We start from the raw sequence: 21,621 nt of genomic DNA on the forward strand, positions 1-21,621 counted from the left end.
ATTATTGGATAAAAAAACGTGCCCGTTTTAAGCGCAATATTTTGTCACAAAAAGATGCTCGACTATGCATATAATTGACAGCTTTGGAAAGAAAACACTCTGACGTTTCCAAGAATGCAAAGATATTATCTGTGAGTGCCCCAGAACTGATGCTACAGGCGAAACCAAGATGAAACTTCAAACAGGAAATGAGCAGGATTTTTGAGGCTCTGTTTGCCAATGTCTCCTTATATGGCTGTGAATGTGCCAGGAATGAGCCTGCCCTTTCTATCATTTCTCCAAGGTGTCTGCAGCATTGTGACGTATTTGTAGGCATATCATTGGAAGATTGGCCATAAAAGACTACATTTACCAGGTGTCCGCCCGGTGTCCATTGTTGAAATTGCTGCGTAATCTATAAGCTGCATGCAGTCATCCAGTGATTGAGAGGAGAGAGGAGACTTCCACGAACGATATATCATGAATAGATATGTGAAAAACACCTTGAGGCTTGATTCTAACAACGTTTACCGTGTTTCAGTCGATATTATTGAGTTAATTTGGAAAAACGTTATGACTGAATCTTTCAGGAAAAACTGAATATTTGCTATCTAACTGAGAGTCTCCTCATTGAAAACATCCAAAGTTCTTCAAAGGTAAATGATTTTATTTGAATGCTTTTCTGGTTTTTGTGAAAATGTTGCCTGCTGAATGCTAACGCTAAATGCTACGCTAGCCTGCGAATGCTATCAATACTGTTACACAAATTTTTGTTTTGCTATGGTTGAGAAGCATATTTTTGAAAATCTGAGATGACAGTGTTGTTTAAAAAAAGACTAAGCTTGAGAGCTAGCATATTGATTTCATTTCATTTGCGATTTTCATAAATAGTTAACGTTGTGTTATGGTAATGGGCTTGAGGCTGTAGTCACGATCCCGTATCCGGGATGGCTCGACGCAAGAAGTTAAAAGAGGTGTGTTTGCTGTTCACTTCGCAGAAGCTTGATTTTGGTTGCCCTGTGTGTGTTTGTCGAGTGAGTGAGTGAGTGAGTGTCTTTGTTGTTTTCTCCTGGTTACTGTGATCCTAATGTTATCTTTTCTCAGCAAAGTATTTACGTTTATCCTTAATCATTGATTCCTCGTCTGGTCCATTTTCTGCACCTGAGTTCAACCTCACCACGTCATAGCAAGCTTCTTCCCAAACATGGACCCAGCAGAGATTACCCTGATCAGGAATGTGATAACCCAGTAAGAAGCACTGTTGGGACGTCAGCAAGGACAACTCTCCCAAATCTCAGAGACCCTCCGGGCACTTACCGATTCCCTCCAACCACGGCACGTCTCCAACCCACGAGGAGCAAATGCACAAGTCTATTCGCTCAGTGCTACAGGCGTCCCTGTAGTTCCTCCAGGGAACCTGCACCGGGAACCCAAGATCCCAGCCCCGGAGCGGTATGACGGCCACCCGGGAGGATGCAAGGGGTTCCTCATTCAGTGTTCTCTGGTGTTCGAGATACAGCCCTCCTCGTTCCACACTGATCGGGCCATGATTGCCTACATCATCTCCCTACTCTCGGGCAAGGACCTGGCGTGGGCAACGGCGGAGTGGGAACAGCAGCCACCATCCTGCAGCTCTATATTAGTCTTCACTGCCGAGCTGAGACAAGTTTTCGACCACCCAGTCGGCGGACGAGAAGTGGCTAGCTGACTGTTCAACATCTGCCAAGGGGCCAGACCAGTGGCTGACTTTGCCATTGGCTCCGGTGAGGTGGAATATCAGACCAAGTCCATTCTACTGCTGGTTGGTGTGAACCACTCACCACCATTTTGATCACTGCTCCCGAGAAACCCCTTATGCTAGGGTTACCACTGGCTGGCGCTACATAACCCCCTAGTCTCCTGGTCCATGGGACACCTACTGGACAGGGGTAAGGAATGCCAGACTAAATTTCTTTGACCCCCACCAAGAGCCTCGCCGTGTCCTCCTGCATCCATTGAAGACCAAGACTTCTCCGCTCTCCCTCCCAAATACTTCGCCCTCTGGGAGGCCTTCAGTAAGAAAGAAAGCCACCTGGCTCCACCCCTCCCCGGGGCCGTCTGTACTCCCTCTCGACCCCTGAAGCAGCAGTCATGGACAATTACATCCGGGCGTCACTGGAGGCAGGTTTCATTCGCGCCTCTACATTCCCAGCTGGTGCAGGCTCCTTCTTTGTGGGAAAGAAGGATGGAGGTCGGTGTCCTTGCATCGATTACAGAGGGCTGAACTGGATTCCGATCAAGAATCGTTACCCTGGACCTCCTCAAGGCTTACAATTTGGTGAGAATCAGGGAGGGAGATGAGTAAAAACTGCCTTTAACACCCCTAGTGGTCACTATGAGTATTTAGTCATGCCCTTTGGATTATTGAACTCACCGGCAGTCTTTCAAGCATTGATCAATGACACCCGTAGGGATATGTTGAATCAGTTCGTCTTTGTTTACCTCAACAAAATTCTGATCTTCTAGAAAACCCTTCTGGAACACATACTGCACGTCCGTCAAGTCCTGAGACGCCTCCTGCAGAGTGTGAGTTCCATGCATCCCAAGTTTCCTTCCTGGGTCACATTATCTCTACTGCAGGCATCCAAATGGACCCCATAAAGGTTGAGGCGGTCCCCGATTGGCCCCATCCCACTTCACTCAAGCAGGTCCAGTGGTGCCTCAGGTTTGACCATTTTTTTACAGGCGTTTTTCTATATATTTTGGTTAAGTCAGGGTGTGACTAGGGTGGGTACTCTAGTTGATGTATGTCTAGGGTGGCCTGATATGGTTCCCAATCAGAGACAGCCGTTTATCGTTGTCTCTGATTGGGGATCATATTTAGGTAACCATTTTCCCCATTGTTAGTTGTGGGATCTTGTCTATGTTTAGTTGCCTGTCAGCACTAGTTTGTATAGCTTCACGTTTCATTTGGTTGTTTGTTGTTTTTGTTCATTCATTTAAAAAAATATGTACGCATACCACGCTGCGCCTTGGTCCGATCCTTATGACGAACGTTAAGTGGGCCCTTGAGGGGTGGAGACACTGGTTGGAGGGCGCACCTTATCCTTGTAATCTAGACAGACCATAAGAACTTGGTCTCCATTCAAGAAACCAAGAGGTTGAACGCTCGCCAGGCTAGGTGGGCTCTATTTTTTTAACAGGTTCAATTTCACACTAGCCTATCGCCCGGGATCCAAGAATCAGAAGGCAGACGCCAACATGATGTCTCCACTGAGGAGAGGGACCCCGAGCCCATCATCCCCAGCTCACGCATCTACTTCCATCTTTAAAACATCAAACAGGGCAGGGACTCGGGAGGAATGATATAACTAATATTACATAGTGTAACCATCATCTGTGTACATTTTGTTTATGTATTAGCCATTCTTTCTTTTTAGAATCATATTTTTAGTTAATTAAATGTGTCGACTGAAGATTCCACAATACAACAGCAGTAGTGTTGTACCTGTATACATGACTATGTTATGTACTTATTATTATCCCTACTGAAATGAACTGCATTTCATTATCCTCATTGCATTGTACTGTATTTACTGAAATGCTGCACCACTAATGCTCTGGCAATATCTACTGTCTGTTTCCAAAGCAGTTAGAATCTGGAGCGTCAACTACTAACACCATAACTTATACACAGACATAGGCAGCCCTACCAAACAGTCCCAAATGCCACCCTATTCCCTATATAGGGAATATACAAAACATTAGGAACCCTTGCTCTTTCCATGACCTAGAGAGACCAGGTGAATCCCGGTGAAAGCTATGATCCCTTGTTGATGTCACTTGTTCATTCCACTTCAGTCAGTGTAGATGAAGGGGAGGAGACGGGTTAAAGAAGTATTTTTAAACCTTGGGACAATTGAGACATGGATTGTGTAGGTGTGCCGTTCAGAGGGCGAATGGGCAAGACAAGTTATTTAAGTGCCTTTGGTAGTAGTAGTAGTAGTAGTAGGTGCCAGGCACACAGGTTTGTGTGTCAAGAACTGCAACACCGCTGAGATTTTAATGCTGAACCGTTTCCCGTGTGTGTGAAGAATAGTCCACCACACTCAAAGGACATCCAGCCAACTTCTCACAGCTGTGGGAAGCATTGGAGTCAACATGGGCCAGCATCCCTGTGGAACGCTTTCGCCACCTTGTAGAGTCCATGCCCAGACGAAATGAAGCTGTTGAGGGAAAAACAGGGTGCAACTCAATATTAGGAAGGTACTCCTAATGTTTTATACACTCAGTGTACAGAGAATATATTCTGTATATTCCCATAGGGGCCTGGTAAAAAGTAGTAGGGAATAGGGTGCTATTTGAGAAGCAGACTTTGTTCCTGAATTAGCAGAGATGTACAGTATACCAGAGGGTCGATGCCTCGCAAATTAGAGCTAGCCTATTGTGGTACCCACTGAGAGTTAATGGAGACTGGACTCACTGCAGAGAACAACACTGTACTGAGGCACAGTGAACATGAAAATATAACCAAAGTGTAGCAACACACACACACACTCTTTTTTTGATATTGGAAATGCTTTGCATTTATAAAGACAACATGATTTGTCTCTCTTGAATGGCACCACGTGGGCTTAGTTGACAATGTTTACAAGTTTAACTCTGCCTCACCCTTGCCCCTCCCGAGTCCACCTGCCTCCCTCCACTCCCAGTCGTCAACCCAAATAAGGCAACGTGTTAGCTGAGTGGCTGCCTGATGGAGGGAGAGAGAGAGTCACCCAGTGTTTACCACCAGTGTTTGTGTGTGTGTGTGTGTGTGTGCTCGCTTTCCCTCTCCTTCCTCTCCTCACCCACCTTCCTGGCAGCCATCACGGCAACAAACATGATCCCTGTGAGTCCCCCCCACCCCACCCCGTCGACCCCCATCCCCAGGCACATCTGGCTGTCTCTTTTCCCCGAAAGGCCACAACACCCATCACAAACGCACAATCCAAAACAGACCCCAGTCCCCACAGCACACAGGGGCTTCTTCTTCAAAAGAAATCACTGAATGTAACCTCTAGCACAGGCTATGATGTTTCCTCTCACAAGACCACAGTGCTGCTTAGGCACCAAAATTAACTAGGGCACACGTGAAGGACAGGCTGACGTATGAACACTGCAGGTCCATAATTACGAACATTAGAAAAAGTATACGTTTAACCTGAACTTCCATCTCAAAATGCTCATCAGCCAATTACAATCGTCGACATGAATTCAGCAAAAAAAATAAACGTCCTCTCTCTGTCAGCTGTGTTTATTTTCAGCAATCTTAACATGTGTAAATATTTGTATGAACATAACAAGATTCAACAACTGAGACATAAACTGATCAAGTTCCACAGACATGTGACCAACAGAATTGGAATAATGTGTCCCTGAACAAAAGGGGGGTCAAAATCAAAAGTAAGTCAGTATCTGGTGTGGCCACCAGCTGCATTAAGTACTGCAGTGCATCTCCTTCTCATGGAATGCACCAGATTTGCCAGTTCTTGCTGTGAGATGTTACCCCACTTTTCCACAAGGCACCTGCAAGTTCCTAGGCATTTCTGGGGGGGAATGGCCCTCGCCCTCACCCTCCGATCCAACAGCTCCCAGACGTGCTCAATGGGATTGAGATCCGAGCTCTTCGCTGGCCATGGCAGCACACTGACACTCCTGTCTTGTAGGAAATCACACACAGAATGAGCAGTATGGCTGGTGGCATTGTCATGCTGGAGGGTCATGTCAGGATGAGCCTGCAGGAAGGGTACCACATGAGGGAGGAGGATGTCTTCCCTGTAATGCACAGTGTTGAGATTTCTTGCAATGACAACAAGCACAGTCCGATGATGCTGTGACACACCACTGCAGACAATGATGGACCCTCCACCTCCAAACCGATCCCACTCCAGAGTACAGGCCTCGGTGTAAAGCTCATTCCTTAGACAATAAACGCAAATCCAACCATCACCCCTGGGGAGACAAAACCGCGACTCGTCAGTGAACCTTTTGACAGTCCTGTCTGGTCCAGCGATGTTGGGTTTGTGCCCATAGGCAACATTGTTGCCGGTGATGTCTGGTGAGGACCTGTCTTACAACAGGCCTACAAGCCCTCAGTCCAGCCTCTCTCAGCCTATTGCGGACAGTCTGAGCACTGATGGAGGGATTGTGCGTTCCTGGTGTAACTCGGGCAGTTGTTGCCATCCTGTACCTGTCCCGCAGGTGTGACGTACGGATGTACCGATCCTGTGCAGGTGTTGTTACACGTGGTCTGCCACTGCGAGGACAATCAGCTGTCCGTCCTGTCTCCCTGTAGCACTGTCTTAGGCGTCTCACAGTACAGACGTGGCAATTTTTTGTCCTGGCCACATCTGCAATCCTGCCTCCTTGCAGCATGCCTAAGGCACATTCACGCAGATGAGCAGGGACCCTGAGCATCTTTCTTTTGGTGTTTTTTCGAGTCAGTAGAAATGCCTCTTTAGTGTCCTAAGTTTTCATAAGTGTGACCTTAATTGTCAAGCTGTTAGTGTCTTAACGACCGTTCCACGGGTGCATGTTCATGAATTGTTTATGGTTCATTGAACAAGCCTGGTAAACAGTGTTAAAACCCTTTACGATGAAGATCTGTGAAGTTGTTTGGATTTTTACGAATTATCTTTGAAAGAGAGTGTCCTGAAAAAGTGGCGTTTCTTTTTTTGCTGAGTTTAGTTGCAAGTGAAAGAACGCTACGTTGTATTTGGTCCCATCAGATAACCTGACACAAGTTAATCCTATACTAACCTCACCAGTTGACAGTGATTATTACTTGTAACAAATTCTGCATCAGCCAATCAAAGATATTAGACTTTATATCCACTAAACAACTGCTTTTCTTAAAATAGGTCAACTTGGAAGGATATTTTAAACCTCCAAATTGAAGGTGTATGTCTGTTCCGCTTGGTCTGTCTCGAGTGTAGAGTGCCAATATTGCATGATGGTGTATCTTGACTTGGCTACTAGCTACTAACATTACATACGACTTAAAAACATTTTTGCATAAATGACAAAATCCCATGTTTTTGATAATCAGTTTCACACAAATATACATGTGCTTTTACCAACAAAAAAAGATAAAGGAGGTTTATACAACAAGTTGTAAAACAAACAAGTTTTACATTGTAAAACAGAAAAAAAGATAATGGAGGCAAGTCTATACAATAAGTTTATTGTACATTGTCAAACAAAAAAAAGTCAAAGAGCCTTATTGACTTGTCAGAAAGCTGTCATGAACTGTATCCTAGTGGTAGACACTGTTAATAGTGGTTGTTTCTAGAATGACAGTGCACATTAACCGTGCTTTTGAGCCCCCCTCGTGTCAGGGTATAAATATATATATTTTTTTTTTACCCCTTTTTCTCCCTAATTTCATGGTATCCAATTGTTTTTAGGAGCTACTATCTTGTCTCATCGCTACAACTCCCGTACGTGCTCAGGAGAGACGAAGGTTGAAAGTCATGCGTCCTCCGATACGCAACCCAAGCAAGCCGCACTGCTTCTTTACACAGCGCGCATCCAACCCGGAAGCCAGCCGCACCAATGTGTCGGAGGAAACACTGTGCACCTGGCGACCTTGGTTAGCGCGCACTGCACCTGGCCTGCCACAGGAGTCGCTGGTGAGCGATGAGACAAGGATATCCCTACCGGCCAAACCCTCCCTAACCCGGACGACGCTAGGCCAATTGTGTGTCGCCCCACGGACCTCCCGGTCGCGGCCGGTTACAACAGAGCCTGGGCACGAACCCAGAGTCTCTGATGGCACAGCTGGCGCTGCAGTACAGCGCCCTTAACCACTACGCCACCCGGGAGGCCCCTGTCAGGATATTTTTGGGGATAACACTGTTCACTGCTGGTCCGCGAAGCTCAATTTTAAAAAAATGCATATGTGAGGAAGTAGATGATTATAATAATGTATACAAAACGTTGTACATGAACAGTACCAGTCAAAAGTTTGGACACTCCTACTCATTCAAGGGTTTTTCTTTATTTTTACTATTTTCTACATTGTAGAATAATAGTGAAGACATCAAAACTATGAAATAACACATGGAATCATGTAGTAAGCAAAAAAGTGTTAAAAATATAACAAATGATTTGAGATTTGAGATTCCTCAAAGTAGCCAACCTTTGCCTTGATGACAGCTTCGCACACTGTTGGCATTCACCTGTGTCAGTTTAGTATAGGTACAACTGTCCCAGAGTCCCGGTCAGAGGACAGGTAATGACCAGCAGGGGACAGGGGTACAATTCACACTTTTTTTTCACACCCAAGACAGACACACACAACTTTACAAAGGATGGAACTAGTGGTAGTAAATAGTGTATAGTGGTTGTACGGTCAGTGACACACTAACGCACGGTCTGGAAGTCCAGGGTGGAGGCTTATCCTAGTAAGGGTCCAGTGGTGGAGTGTGTTGTAGTGCTGCAGTTTTTCTAACCTGTTTTCTCTCTGCAGCCATGTCCAACTGTTCCCTGGCAGCCTGGTCCCTAACACAAAGGTGTGAAGTGGCCTCTGCCACTAAACCACAGGATCAGACTGAGGCAGGGGAAGGTAGTCAACCTCAGCAGTAAAAGGCTTCAAAGTTGGTCTTTTCAGTCACAGAGCCAGGGAGAGAGTTTGAATGGTTAGTGTCTGAGGGTTTAAGGGTTTTGTATAAGAAGGTGGCCCTCTGACCCCGCCCTCTCAGCCCAGCCCTTTTCTGTCCTGGCACCCCAATGGCGGAACCAGTTGAAGCTCGGACAGCGACGTCCCGGGCATCTCCCAGAAACATCTGAAGCCCTACCTTCAAATATGATCTTAAATAATCCTCCTTCTAACCTCGACCCCCCCTTCTAGCTCTGACAACTCTCTATGCCTGTGATATGTATGTTGCCCCACCTAGCTATCTTAAGATGAATGCAAGTCCATTTTGGATAAGAGAATCTGCTACATGACAGGAAATGTGAAATGTAAATGTGTGTAAGTTAGGCTACTAAGACAGCCGTCAGCAGATCAGCTGGGTGTGTATGGTTTACATGCTGTCTCTACGAGTTGGCCTCAAGGAGCCTGTTGCACAACTTCTAACCTGTGTAGGTCTCAAAGGCAGTATGTATTCATTTTTGGACCAGGACAGATATGGTCAGTAAATCTAAATGGACTTAATCAGATGATATATTTACACTGTGTGTGTGTGTGTGTGTGTGTGTGTGTGTGTGTGTGTGTGTGTGTGTGTGTGTGTGTGTGTGTGTGTGTGTGTGTGTGTGTGTGTGTGTGTGTGTGTGTGTGTGTGTGTGTGTGTGTGTGTGTGACAATGCTGTATCATCCATCATGACTAAACACATTTTAAGGACAGCAGCTTCCCTGAACACATCACCCCCCCCTCTGCTCCGAAAGTCTGTCCTCTCTGTTGATGTTCCACAGAACTCAGTGCGTCTCTCCACCTCTTCAACTCCATCCTCCCGCGCATCGATACCCATATAAGACCAGGGAGAATTCTGCACTGACGCCCCGAAAATGTCAGCTCCAATGACACAAGCCAGGAATGAACGCAGGAACGTGGCTCTCATGTGGAAGCCAGAGTAAACGTTCTGAAGGAGCAGGATGGGCCTCTATCTGGCCCTGGCCAGGCTCAGCTCAGAGCAGCACATTGCTAACCTAAACACACAGCCTGCCTGCCACTGTCTCCTAATAAAGGCAGGATGGAGAGACAGCGGGATAGGGCAGGGTAGGGGTTGGGATACTTCTGCGGCTGCACCGAGTGGGGGGGTCGTTACAGGTAAGGTAGCTACTTAAAAAGATAAGAGAGCTTTAAGGAGAGTCTTGGGTTGCCCGTAAAAGTTGTGCAGTACAGGGAATAGAGTGGTATGTGGAACAGTATCTTGTTGACTGGGATTGTGGAAGACATTCCTCACACACTAGGTCCACCTGAGGCTCAAAGAGCATTCTAAAGTATGCTCTATATCAAGAAACCACGGCACGTTTGTGGACCACATTTACAACGCCTCGTCATCCTGTGGGTGGTTCAAATCAAATCAAATGTTGCGTCACATGCGCCGAAAACAACAGGGGTAGACCTCACCGTGAAATGCTTACTTACGGTTGCCGTGTACTGCTGAACAAGTACTCAGTACAACAGAGCATCTCACACACACACACACACACTGAACATCAGATCAATTGATGGTTGTACCATGGTGTTGGTTTTACAGAGTTCAATGTACTGTAGGGCCTAGGCTATGTGAAGTATTTCCCCCAATTGTTATCCACTGTTTATGACCTAGTATCAATTTTAAATAAATATGCGTCTGTGTTGGTAACTTTTGTAATATGAGCTTTAACAAAATCATGAACTCCGGATGCCCTTGTAGTGAAGAGTAGGGGTATAAAGCATATCTGATGTACGGAAGCATAGTACCGGGAGTGTGTGTTTTGTACAGAGGGAGAGAGTTTCATGGAGAATAGCGGTAAACCTGTCTGTTTATTGTGATGGAGGTGACAGGTGTGAGGAAGGGACACTAAACAGCTGCAATATCCAGACTTAGTTCCTTCCAGCAGGCCCTCCCTCACACACACACAATATGGGAAACTGAAGGCTGGACCCACTGGACAGCATTGAAAACACACACACAGACAGGAACAACAAACTGTAAGTCTTTGTCACTGTTAGTCTTTGTCTATAAGTCTTTGTCACATTCCTAATCAGCCTTATTCAAGTCAGTTGAAATCAAAACCAATAGTGTTTTCTGGGAGGAAAGCAAAAAGGACACACACACACACACACACACACACACACACACACACACACACACACACACAAACAAAAGAGAGTAAATATACCCACTGACTACTTCCAGACAAACTTTCTAATACGTAGGGATGTAACCAATTCGGTCCCCGATTCAAATGTTAAAGATACTACTGCGTCGTTCCACGGACCCTAAACCGATCCAAATGTTAAAGATACTACTGCGTCGTTCCACGGACCCTAAACCGATTCAAATGTTAAAGATACTACTGCGTCGTTCCACGGACCCTAAACCGATCCAAATGTTAAAGATACTACTGCGTCGTTCCACGGACCCTAAACCGATCCAAATGTTAAAGATACTACTGCGTCGTTCCACGGACCCTAAACCGATCCAAATGTTAAAGATACTACTGCGTCGTTCCACGGACCCTAAACCGATCCAAATGTTAAAGATACTACTGCGTCGTTCCACGGACCCTAAACCGATCCAAATGTTAAAGATACTACTGCGTCGTTCCACGGACCCTAAACCGATCCAAATGTTAAAGATACTACTGCGTCGTTCCACGGACCCTAAACCGATCCAAATGTTAAAGATACTACTGCGTCGTTCCACGGACCCTAAACCGATCCAAATGTAGAAAGCATCGGTCAGAAAATTCAAATGTTACGAATCTGAAATTCACGATATTTGGTTATTGCTCATATTATTTTATTTCTACTTTCCAAAAATGGAAAGTGTCAAACTAAACATTTGACCTCTGTCATTGCCAACAAAAGGTATATAACAAAGTATTGAGATAAACTTTTGTTATTGACCAAATACTTACTTTCCACCATAATTTGCAAATAAATTAATTAAAAATCCTACAATGTGATTTTCTGGATTTTTTCTCTCTCATTTTGTCTGTCATAGTTGAAGTGTACCTATGATGAAAATTACAGGCCTCTCATCTTTTTAAGTGGGAGAACTTGCACAATTGGTGGCTGACTAAATACTTTGTTGCCCCACTGTACCTAGGTGTCTGGTTAGACTGTAAACTCTCATTCTGCCAAACATACCCTCATAAAACTGACTATCCTACCGATCCTCGACGATGTCATTTACAAAATAGCCTCCAACACTCTTCTCAGCAAATTGGATGTAGTCTATCACAGTGACATCCATTTGGTCACCAAAGTCCCATATACTACCCACCACTGCGACCTGTATGCCCTCGTTGTCTGGCCATCGCTTCATATTCGTCGCCAAACCCACTGGCTCCAGGTTGTCTATAAGTCTTTGCTAGGTAAATCCCCGCCTTATCTCAGCTCGGTGGTCACCATAGCAGCACCCACCCGTAGCACGCGCTTCAGCAGGTATATTTCACATGCCCAAAGCCAACTCCTTCTTTGGCCGCCTTTCCTTCCAGTTCTCTGCTGCCAATGCCTGGAACGAATTGCAAAAATCACTGAAGCTGGATTCTTATATCTCCCTCACCAACTTTAAGCATCAGCTGCTAGAGCAGCTTACCGATCATTGCACCTGTACATAGCCCATCGAATCTACCTCATCCCCATATTGTTATTTATTTTTTTGCTCCTTTGCACCCCAGTATTTCTACTTGCACATTCATCTTCTGCACATCTATCACTCCATTGTTAATGCTAAATTGTAATTATTTCACCTCCATGGCCTATTTATTGCCTTACCTCCCTACTCTTCTACATTCGCACACACTGCACATAGATTTTAATATTGTGTTATTGACTGTACGTCTGTTTATGTGTAACTCTGTGTTGTTTTTTGTCGCACTGCTTTGCTTTATCTTAGCCAGGTCACAGTTGTAAATGAGAACTTGTTGTCAACTGGCCTACCTGGTTAAATAAAGGTGAAATATTATTATTATTTTTTTAAATGCGAGGTATGCGGCCTGTTACTGTAAGTTTTGACCAGAAGTGATGCCTCCTTCTCTTCGCTCCAAAAGACTGGCTACTTCGTGGGCGTAGGCGTGAACCTATTCAAGTAAGTAAATACATTTAGAAAATGTTAAATAAACAATGTATTATTAGCTATCTAGTTAGCTACAGCAGGCCACTGTGTGTAGGATAATGAGCTGCTTGTTAGCTAACCAGCCAACTTTACATACTATAGCTCAGTGAAATATCATCAGCTAGTTAACCTATCTCGATGTAGGCCTTTTTAAGATTGTAGATTAAAAACTCACGCTCCAAATGCATTTGTAAATAACAGCAATGGCATTCTTCTCCAGCTGTCACAAAAGGGACTAGGTGTACTAGCTAGATACTGCAGGTTGTGGGATGACATTTAGAAAATATTTCTCCAGTTTGATACCTAGAGAGGAAAACTATGAAGACAGACAGAAACATAAGTCAGGTCTGTCTGATTGTAATATAATGAAGTCTGTGTCTTTGATGTCTGTCCTCAGATATGGAAAGCTGTGAAAGCCTGTCGGCAGATGAAGGTCTCAGTGAATGTCCCAAGTGACTGCTGGCACATCCCTGTATGCCATGGTTTGTACTTAAGTTAGGAAATGTTGTATACAACATTACACTTAAAAGCCACAAACAATATAGGCTACAAATGTATATTAAAACTGTAGCAGGCCAATCCTTCTCCTAGAGGTATGCTGGGTGTGCAGGCTTCTGTTCCAGCCCACCACTAACACACCTGATTCAACTAGTCTGCTCATTCAGTAGATCAGAGAGTGGTGCAGGTTGGCCCCCTCTGGTATGAACTTTTTTGTTCACCCGAAAGTATGCTTTAGTAATAATAGCCTACTTACTAAAGATGTGTTACAATTACAAACAAGTTATATTATTTGTACATTTTGAAATGATATGCTGATTAATTCAATGTTGATTCATTGAAGTGAAGTGTTTAAAGTTGTGTTAACTGTTAACTTTAAAAACGTTTTTTCAAGATGAACTAGTGCCAATGTTCATTCATCACAGATCACAATTCTGCAATAAAAAGGTGTGAAGGGGATCTGTCTGTAATTTGTCTGTGTTTCTGTGTTGCTTCCTCAAATTAACATGAGCTTTTTGTCCAGTTGTGAGCTCTCCAAACGGTTTTATTTGATTGTCACTCTGTCTCAGGATATCAGCCATGTAAACACGTTTTGCAGCTTGTCATAATGGCATGCATCCCCAATGCAGCCATAGGCCTACAGTATGATGGCGTAACTGTCATATACAGTACCAGACAAAAGTTTGGACACAAATACTCATTCCAGGGTTTCTTTATTTTTACTATTTTCTACATTGTAGAATAATAGTGAAAACATCAAAACTATGAAATAACAAATATGGAATCATGTAGTAACCAAAAAAAGTGTCAAAATATATTTTATATTTGAGATTCTTCAAAGTAGCCACCCTAGAGCCTTGATTACAGCTTTTCACACTTTTGGCATTCTCTCAACCAGCTTCACCTGGAATGCTTTTCCAACAGTCTTGAAGGAGTTCCCACATATGCTGAGCACATGTTGGCTGCTTTTCCTGACGAGAGTATGCTAAGATGTCATCGAGGCAGAGGGTGGCTACTTTGAAGAATCTCAAATATATTTTGATGTTTAACACTTTTTGGGTTACTACATGTAGGCCTTTCTTCACTATTATTCTACAATGTAGAAAATATTAAAAAATAAAGAAAAACCCATGAGTATGTGTATCCGGTTGTGTATGTTCTCAATTTAAAATGATACTATTAGATCATGTATATGAGGCTAACCATAAGGCACATTTTCAACATTCTTTTTCTGACATTAAATCGTTTAGTGCATATCCAACCCTTGTACTCTAGGTACATGAAAATAAGGAGCTGGCAACTTGTAGGATAATTAAAAATATAAAAAGGAAAATAATGTGGGGTGGAGAGCATTGTAATTCTACCTTGTTCATTTGCTGAAAATGATTTTAGAATAGAGACCAAATCAGAAGGTCAATGGCATGGGGGCATGCAGAGGTGTTGGTGTTGATGAGGGGTAAAAGAGAGATTTGCACAACAATGTTTGCAAGTCAACGCCACAATTTCCTTTATCCAAAGTACCCATTCATTTGCATGCAGACCTATGTATTTTACAGGAAGTAAGCTATAATGATCAATGTCATGACACAAGTATAATTAAAGAGCCATAAGCTATTACATTTCAGAATCATAATGCCATAAGATATCAGATGGTAAAATGAATTCTTAGTGTATAATTTACTATGTTATACTGCGTGTTACTGGTAATGTATATCCTTTGGTAAACAAATTTCACAATTTGGTGGCTTTGATCACAGTTTATAGGCTGCTTGACGTTCATAGCTAGCTAGCAGCACAAACAAACAAGCTCTGCAATCCTCTTCCAATGCCATTGACCTTATGATTTTGTCTCTCTATTGTACCAAAGCAAAATCATACAGAATTGGAAAACCAGACACAGCGACGATTGGCTTTCCACCATATTTGTTGGTTGTCCTTGCCTGGAACTAATGCCAGGCAGAAACTATAGTATGTTCCAATGAAAGGAAGATCTTCAAGCAAACATTTGCTTCTCACCTGATTGGTTAACGGCAGCGGTGGCATAGAGCAGAGCTGAACTTTTTCTACTGCTCCGCTCACCGTCCCACGATCTCCTTGCGCATTGCTCCGCGTTCTCCCGTTGAAAATGTATGGGGGTGGTACTTCGTCTGGCTAATTCCGGAAGTGGTGGAAATCCTATGTTACTGATCTTGCACATCTACGCGGCACCTTCAGCTTTCAAATGCTAAAATGGATTGCGTGATATTGGGCTTTATTAGTTGAGTGACATCCTATGTAATTTGCTAGGTTATTGTTATCTATGTGCTGTTGAAAATTGTGTTTTAGGGTTAACAGACACATGTCTCTTCTGGCTGTACCTGCTGAATGGGGTTTATGGTCAAATCCATTTGATTTTGAGATGGGGGTGAAATCCAAAGTTGTGCTATATAGTCATTGGCTACATTCCCCCCCTAATCAGATAGTGATAGTGGGGTGGTAGATGCCGAGTCTCCTTTATTCCTCAAATCAGGTGCCTAAATAGTATGCGCCATAGACATACATCATTGACACACACCATAGACATACATCATTTACACACACACATAGTACATACACCATAGACATACAACATTTACACACACACATAGTACATACACCATAGACATACATCATTTACACACACACATAGTACATACACCATAGACATACATCACTTACACACACCATAGACATACATCATTTACACACACACACATACATAATTTATACACACACACATAGTCCATACACCATAGACATACATCATTTACACACACACACACATAGTACATACGCCATAGACATACATAATTTACACACACACACACACACACAGTACATACACCATAGACATACATCATTTACACACACACACACATAGTACATACACCATAAACATACATAATTTACACACACACACAGTCCATACACCATAGACATACATCATTTACACACACACACATAGTACATACACCATAGACATACATCATTTACACACACACACAGTCCATACACAATAGACATACATCATTTACACACACACACACACACACACACACACACACACACACACACACACACACACACACACACACACTAGACATACATCATTTACACACACCATAGACATACATCATTTACACACGCACATAGTCCATACACCATTTACACACGTCAGCTCAGAGCGGCCCAGCTCATGAGCTCCATCTGATTAAATAATGAATATGTTTATGCAGAAAATGTTAGTTAGTGCATTGAATCGTATCGCATCAAACCAAATCGTTTAGTTCTCTAATAAAACCGAATCGCACCGAATTGTTTCAAACTATGACACATCGTTCCTGTATCATATTGGAGCCCATGTATTGAATCACCTTGAAAGGGAAAGATACAGATCCCTACTAGTACACGACAGCAACAAATAGATTTACAGCAAATCCTGTTTCTGTCTGAGAGTCACGACACACCACAGGCTATATATCTAGACGTAGTCAGGGGATATATTGAGACTATAACCCAGAGATTCAGGTGACTGATGACATGTTAGCCTACATAAAATCTATTTTGATGCCTTCTGAGGTAAGGCATGACTGAGGTAAGGCACGACTCCCCATACAGTGGGTTTGGGGTTTACAGTGGTGTGATCTGCGGTCTGCAATAGACCGTAGGGTTCCCTTTTCTCTTATTAAAAATGACAAGATAGCACTTTACTAATCCTACGAATGACTCAATACATATCATACATATTCACATCAACGTTGAAAGATGAATAGCACAAAGTAAGACTAGCAAGTCTTAAGTAAACAATAAGAGGAAGGAAGTAAATGCACTTACTTTTCCTTGGTTCCAACTACATTCAAACTCTCAGCAGGTGATTGATATGGTGGCGCAACACCACCATAGTGAAGTCCACCTGTCCTGAAAAAAAAACGAATTCAGGGTTTTGAAGCCAAGGAAGGAAAAGATTCTTATTAGTCCTGGGAGGCCAGTAGTCTTATCAGTTGTGAGGAGGCTGGAGGTGGTGCTGGTGTGACAGGGTTAGGGTTAGGGTCCACACCTTCCCAAAGGAGCACCAGGATTCAGCCTCATCCACGATGGAGAAGATAGCTTCAGCAGCCGACAAATATAGAACAGTGCATTCCAGACCGCTCTGGAAAAAGCTGTGCCAAATAAATCAGTCCAAGAAGTAGACACAGCAGAGAAAAGACGAGAGGGGTGAGAGGGGTAAGGAGAGGTGGGCAGGGAATGGGGTTAGGGAGGGAGTGAAAGAGGACGAGAGGAGAGACAGAAAATAAACAGGGGTAGTAAAAAATAAGCAATAGTCCACAGGGGGTTCTTCTTAAAACTATTCAAAAAGTTCTCAATTCTAACTTCCTTCGATTCTACTCTAAACTTGTCCAGCAATCCATCAACCGGTCCGCTGTTCCTGCCTGCCGGATTTTCAAAATGTCCATTCTAACAACTAACATTAGGCCTCTGACTGTCTCACACTAAGAAGCAGAGAGATGCCGGCCTTGCGCGCTTCCACGACTATGCTGAGGAGGACTGTGTGCCAAAAGCAGCGTGGTGGTAACTTCATACAGGAGCAACCATGTATGGGCTGAAGAGAGGAGCTTTGATAGCGGGGAATCTGCCATAAATAGCCAGGGAGAGGCTAGCTCAGAGGGAGAGAGGGATCGAATCAGCTGTTGGAACAACAATCTAGTCTACCACTGCAGCTCCAGCAGTCTACACACACAGGGCTCCACTTCCACCATGCTGGGAAGAGCAGAGCTAACTAACACCATAGATCTATAACACAAAGGAGTGCAGCATAGCAGACACATGAGGTGTTTCTGGAATGCAGTCAATTCAGGAAGTAAACGCAATAATTCAATAATTGAAAAAAATTGCATGTATTTTTCAATTACTTCTCAACAAACTGAAAATAAGAAGCTATTTAAGTTTTTCAATTCAAATCACTCCCTAAATTGACTGCCTTCAATTTGAGTTGACCCCAACTCTGTTCTCGGCAGAACAATACAAAGCATAAGCTGACTCACACCCCTTAATAGACACAGAGGTGCTGACCAATGGAAAGGTAAACTTATAACACATTGTAAGTCGCTGCCAAAATAAAGGAAACACCAGAGTAAATGAGGGATACAAAGAATACTGAAAGCAGGTGCTCCACACAGGTGTGGTTCCTGAGTTAATTAAGCAATTAACATCCCATAATGCATTTAGCGTGCGCATGTTTTTCTCTTCTGATAAAGCAAAAGCTGATTCAAAGAGGGTGTGGCAGATTTCAAACCTCTTCCACGGTACACATCAATATCCTCGATGAACGGTGAGCTATTGAGGTAGGGAGGACACTTCTGTTTGCCTACTAACAAATTGACACACTCCTCGACCACTTATTGGTTTCCGGGTCACAGAGGAGAGAGTACTGAGGACTGAGGACATACTTTTACCTAAACTAGAAAACCCTTTTGATACTTATGTGTATCCTACCGTGGAAGTGTTTTGAAATATGCCACACCCAGAGTGGGTAGCAAGGAATGAGTTAGCCCTAAATATTTCTAAAACTAAATGCATTGTATTTGAACAAAACACTCACTAAACCCTAAACCTCAACTAAATCTTGTAATCATCAATCTCTCTCAAAAAAAATAAAAATAAATAAAAAATATATTTATTTATTTATTTATTTTTATTTTTTTTTTTTTTGGGAGAGACTACCTAAAAAAATAAGTGAAAATGTCCAAATTATCCAATGGATTATAAATATTTATTTATTTTTATTTTTTATTTTTTGAGAGAGACTACCTAAAAAAGTAAGTGAAAATGTCCAAATTATCCAATAAATTCAGACCCCTTGAATTTTCCACATTTGGATTCAATTGTTTTTTTTTTCACTCATCAATCTTCACACAATACCCCATAATGACAAACCAAAACAAGTTTTGCATTGTTTTTGAAAATGTAAGCATTCAGACTCTTTACTCAGTACTTTGTGGAAACACCTTTGGCAGCGATTACAGCCTCGAGTCTTCTTGGGTATGATGCTACAATCCTGGCAGCGTCGTTGCCAGCTATTTTCAGGTCTGCAGGTTTTCATCAAGGGTCTCTCTGTACTTTGCTCCGTTCATCTTTCCCTCAATCCTGACTAGTCTCCCAGTGCCTGCCGCTGAAAAACATTTGCACAGCATAATGCTGCCCCCACTATGCTTCACCATAGGGATGGTGTCGGGTTTCCTCCTGAAGTGACGCTTGGCATTCAGGCCAAAGAATTCAATCTTGGTTTCATCAACCAGAAAATCTTGTTTCTCATGGTCTGAGTCTTTTAGGTACCTTTTGGCAAACTCCAAGCGGGCTGTCGTGTACTTTTTACTGAGTGGCTTCTGTCTGACCACTCTACCTTAAAGGTCTGATTGGTGGAGTACTGCAGAGATGGTTGTCCTTCTGGAAGGTTCTCCCATCTCTTCACGATAGGGAACTCTAGAGCTCTGTCATAGGGACCATGTGGTTCTTGGTCACCTCCCTGACCATGTCCCTTCTCCCCAGATTGCTCAGTTAGGCCAGGCGGCCAGCTCGATGAAGGGTCTTGGTGTTTCCAAACTTCTTCCATTTAAGAACGATGGAGGCCACCGTGTTCTTGGGGACTTTCAATGCTGCAGAAATGTTTTGGTACCCTTCCTCAGATCTGTGCCTCGATGCAATCCTGTCTCGGAGCTCTACAGACAATTCCTTCGACCTCATGGCTTGGCTTTTGCTCTGATATACACTGTCAACTGTGGGACCTTATATAGACATGTGTGTGCCTTTCCAAATCATGTCCGGTCAATTGAATGTACCCCAGGTGGACTCCAATGAAGTTGTAGAAATATCTCAAGAATGATCCATGGAAACAGGATGTACCTGAGCTCAATTTATACAACAGTAGCACAATCATTTGACTATGTATTAATCTCATATTCATCAATACAAAGCAAATCAAATGCTTTAAAATGAAAAATAAATGAATGATTTTCCATTGGATTTTACTCAAAAAATTGCCTTTAAATACTTGGCATAGTTTTGTAACTAAAATTCTGAAAGATAATGGTTGCCCAATTCGTTCGTTTTGACTACTGGAGAGTACCAAATGCAAATATACTGTATGCAACAAAAGAAAAGAATCCTCCTCTCTCTTGCATTTCATGTAAGAAAAAAAATGTCATTGAGTACAAAAAGCTCTTATAATTAAAACTCTTATGAAAATAGAAAATATTACAACAAGTGTGCATAATTATTCATGTTGCACATAGCCTGCAGTAGAAAACGTCAAATTGACACTAAGTTCTAGCTTCATCGGGCATAGCTATGCTCTGTAATGGCCATTTTAGTGGCATGATCGAGGGCAGTTTCCTTCTTTTGACTGAGGCCTTCATTATCATCAAGCAAAAGTCTTGAAAATGGTACTTCGTTCAGACCAAATGCGGCCGGCAACAACTGTGAGTAAATCTATCCACCTGGTTGCTTTTCATGTGATATTGAGCAATGATATTGATCAATGGACTCAACAGATCAACAAACTACTGAGTTCTCTTGATCTGCCTATAGTTGTTTTGTGTGAGAGTTGTGCATTTAAGAAGCCTGTACTATGTTGGACTGACTGCACGGTTTCTCCTCATTTTTGAATGACTCAGGCAGAGAAAAGTAAGTGAAGGGCATTCACTATATAAGTATGCAGTCAACATTGCTACCTTTCAGGCTTAAGAAGTGGCAGAACCAGAATAAGTTGTTTGTAAACACCTAAAATGATGTAACAGTGTGCAATTAGCAATTATTTGGCATTGCCTTAAGTATAATGTAATGCACACAACTGCCTTAGGTGCCATGATTATTAAAATAATGTAAATACGTGGGTCAGATATATTAAGCGTAGCATAAAGTTCGAAGTCAATTAAATACTACAGCTGCAATAATGCTACATTAAAGTATACGTTATAAAACTGGGATGGAGCAGTAGATGTATTCACCTTTGACAAATAGGAAAACAACATTGATGTGCACCTTTATCGATGCATTATACATCCTTCCCTAACCATTGTAGCATTGACAGCTGTCTGAAACTCAAACGTCGCTCAATGTATAAAGAAATGTTAAGTTGCAATAATAAAATAATGGATTTATTTTTAAATTGTAAACGTGTTGCTATGAATCAGCAACAAAACAACAGTATGTGACTTGGCTTGGAAGACATAAAAAAACTAAATAAGACAGGTCAGCAGAGTTGGGGTCAATTCTGGAAGTGAACTGAAACTACGATTCTGATTCCACATTTTTTCCATACACCAGCATTGAGCA

The 21,621-nt window shown here is 42.8% G+C and overlaps 1 protein-coding gene across 24 annotated transcripts in view; it reads right to left on the bottom strand.

Moving 5' to 3' along the window:
- LOC118395246 (supervillin-like) overlaps nt 1-21,621 on the bottom strand; it is a 112,864-nt gene that overhangs the window by 57,662 nt on the left and 33,581 nt on the right. For 2 of the 24 annotated variants that reach the window (XM_052464113.1, XM_052464111.1), the window contains exon 1: nt 17,125-17,831. The exons of 21 other annotated variants lie outside the window; for them this stretch is intronic. The gene's annotated coding sequence lies outside the window, so the exon portion shown is untranslated. Of the gene's footprint in view, nt 1-17,124; nt 17,832-21,621 lie in introns of those variants that run through there. One more of the 24 variants, XM_052464112.1, reaches the window with a different exon arrangement.

Source organism: Oncorhynchus keta, chromosome 15, assembly GCF_023373465.1.
Source record: "Oncorhynchus keta strain PuntledgeMale-10-30-2019 chromosome 15, Oket_V2, whole genome shotgun sequence".
Taxonomy (NCBI): domain Eukaryota; kingdom Metazoa; phylum Chordata; class Actinopteri; order Salmoniformes; family Salmonidae; genus Oncorhynchus; species Oncorhynchus keta.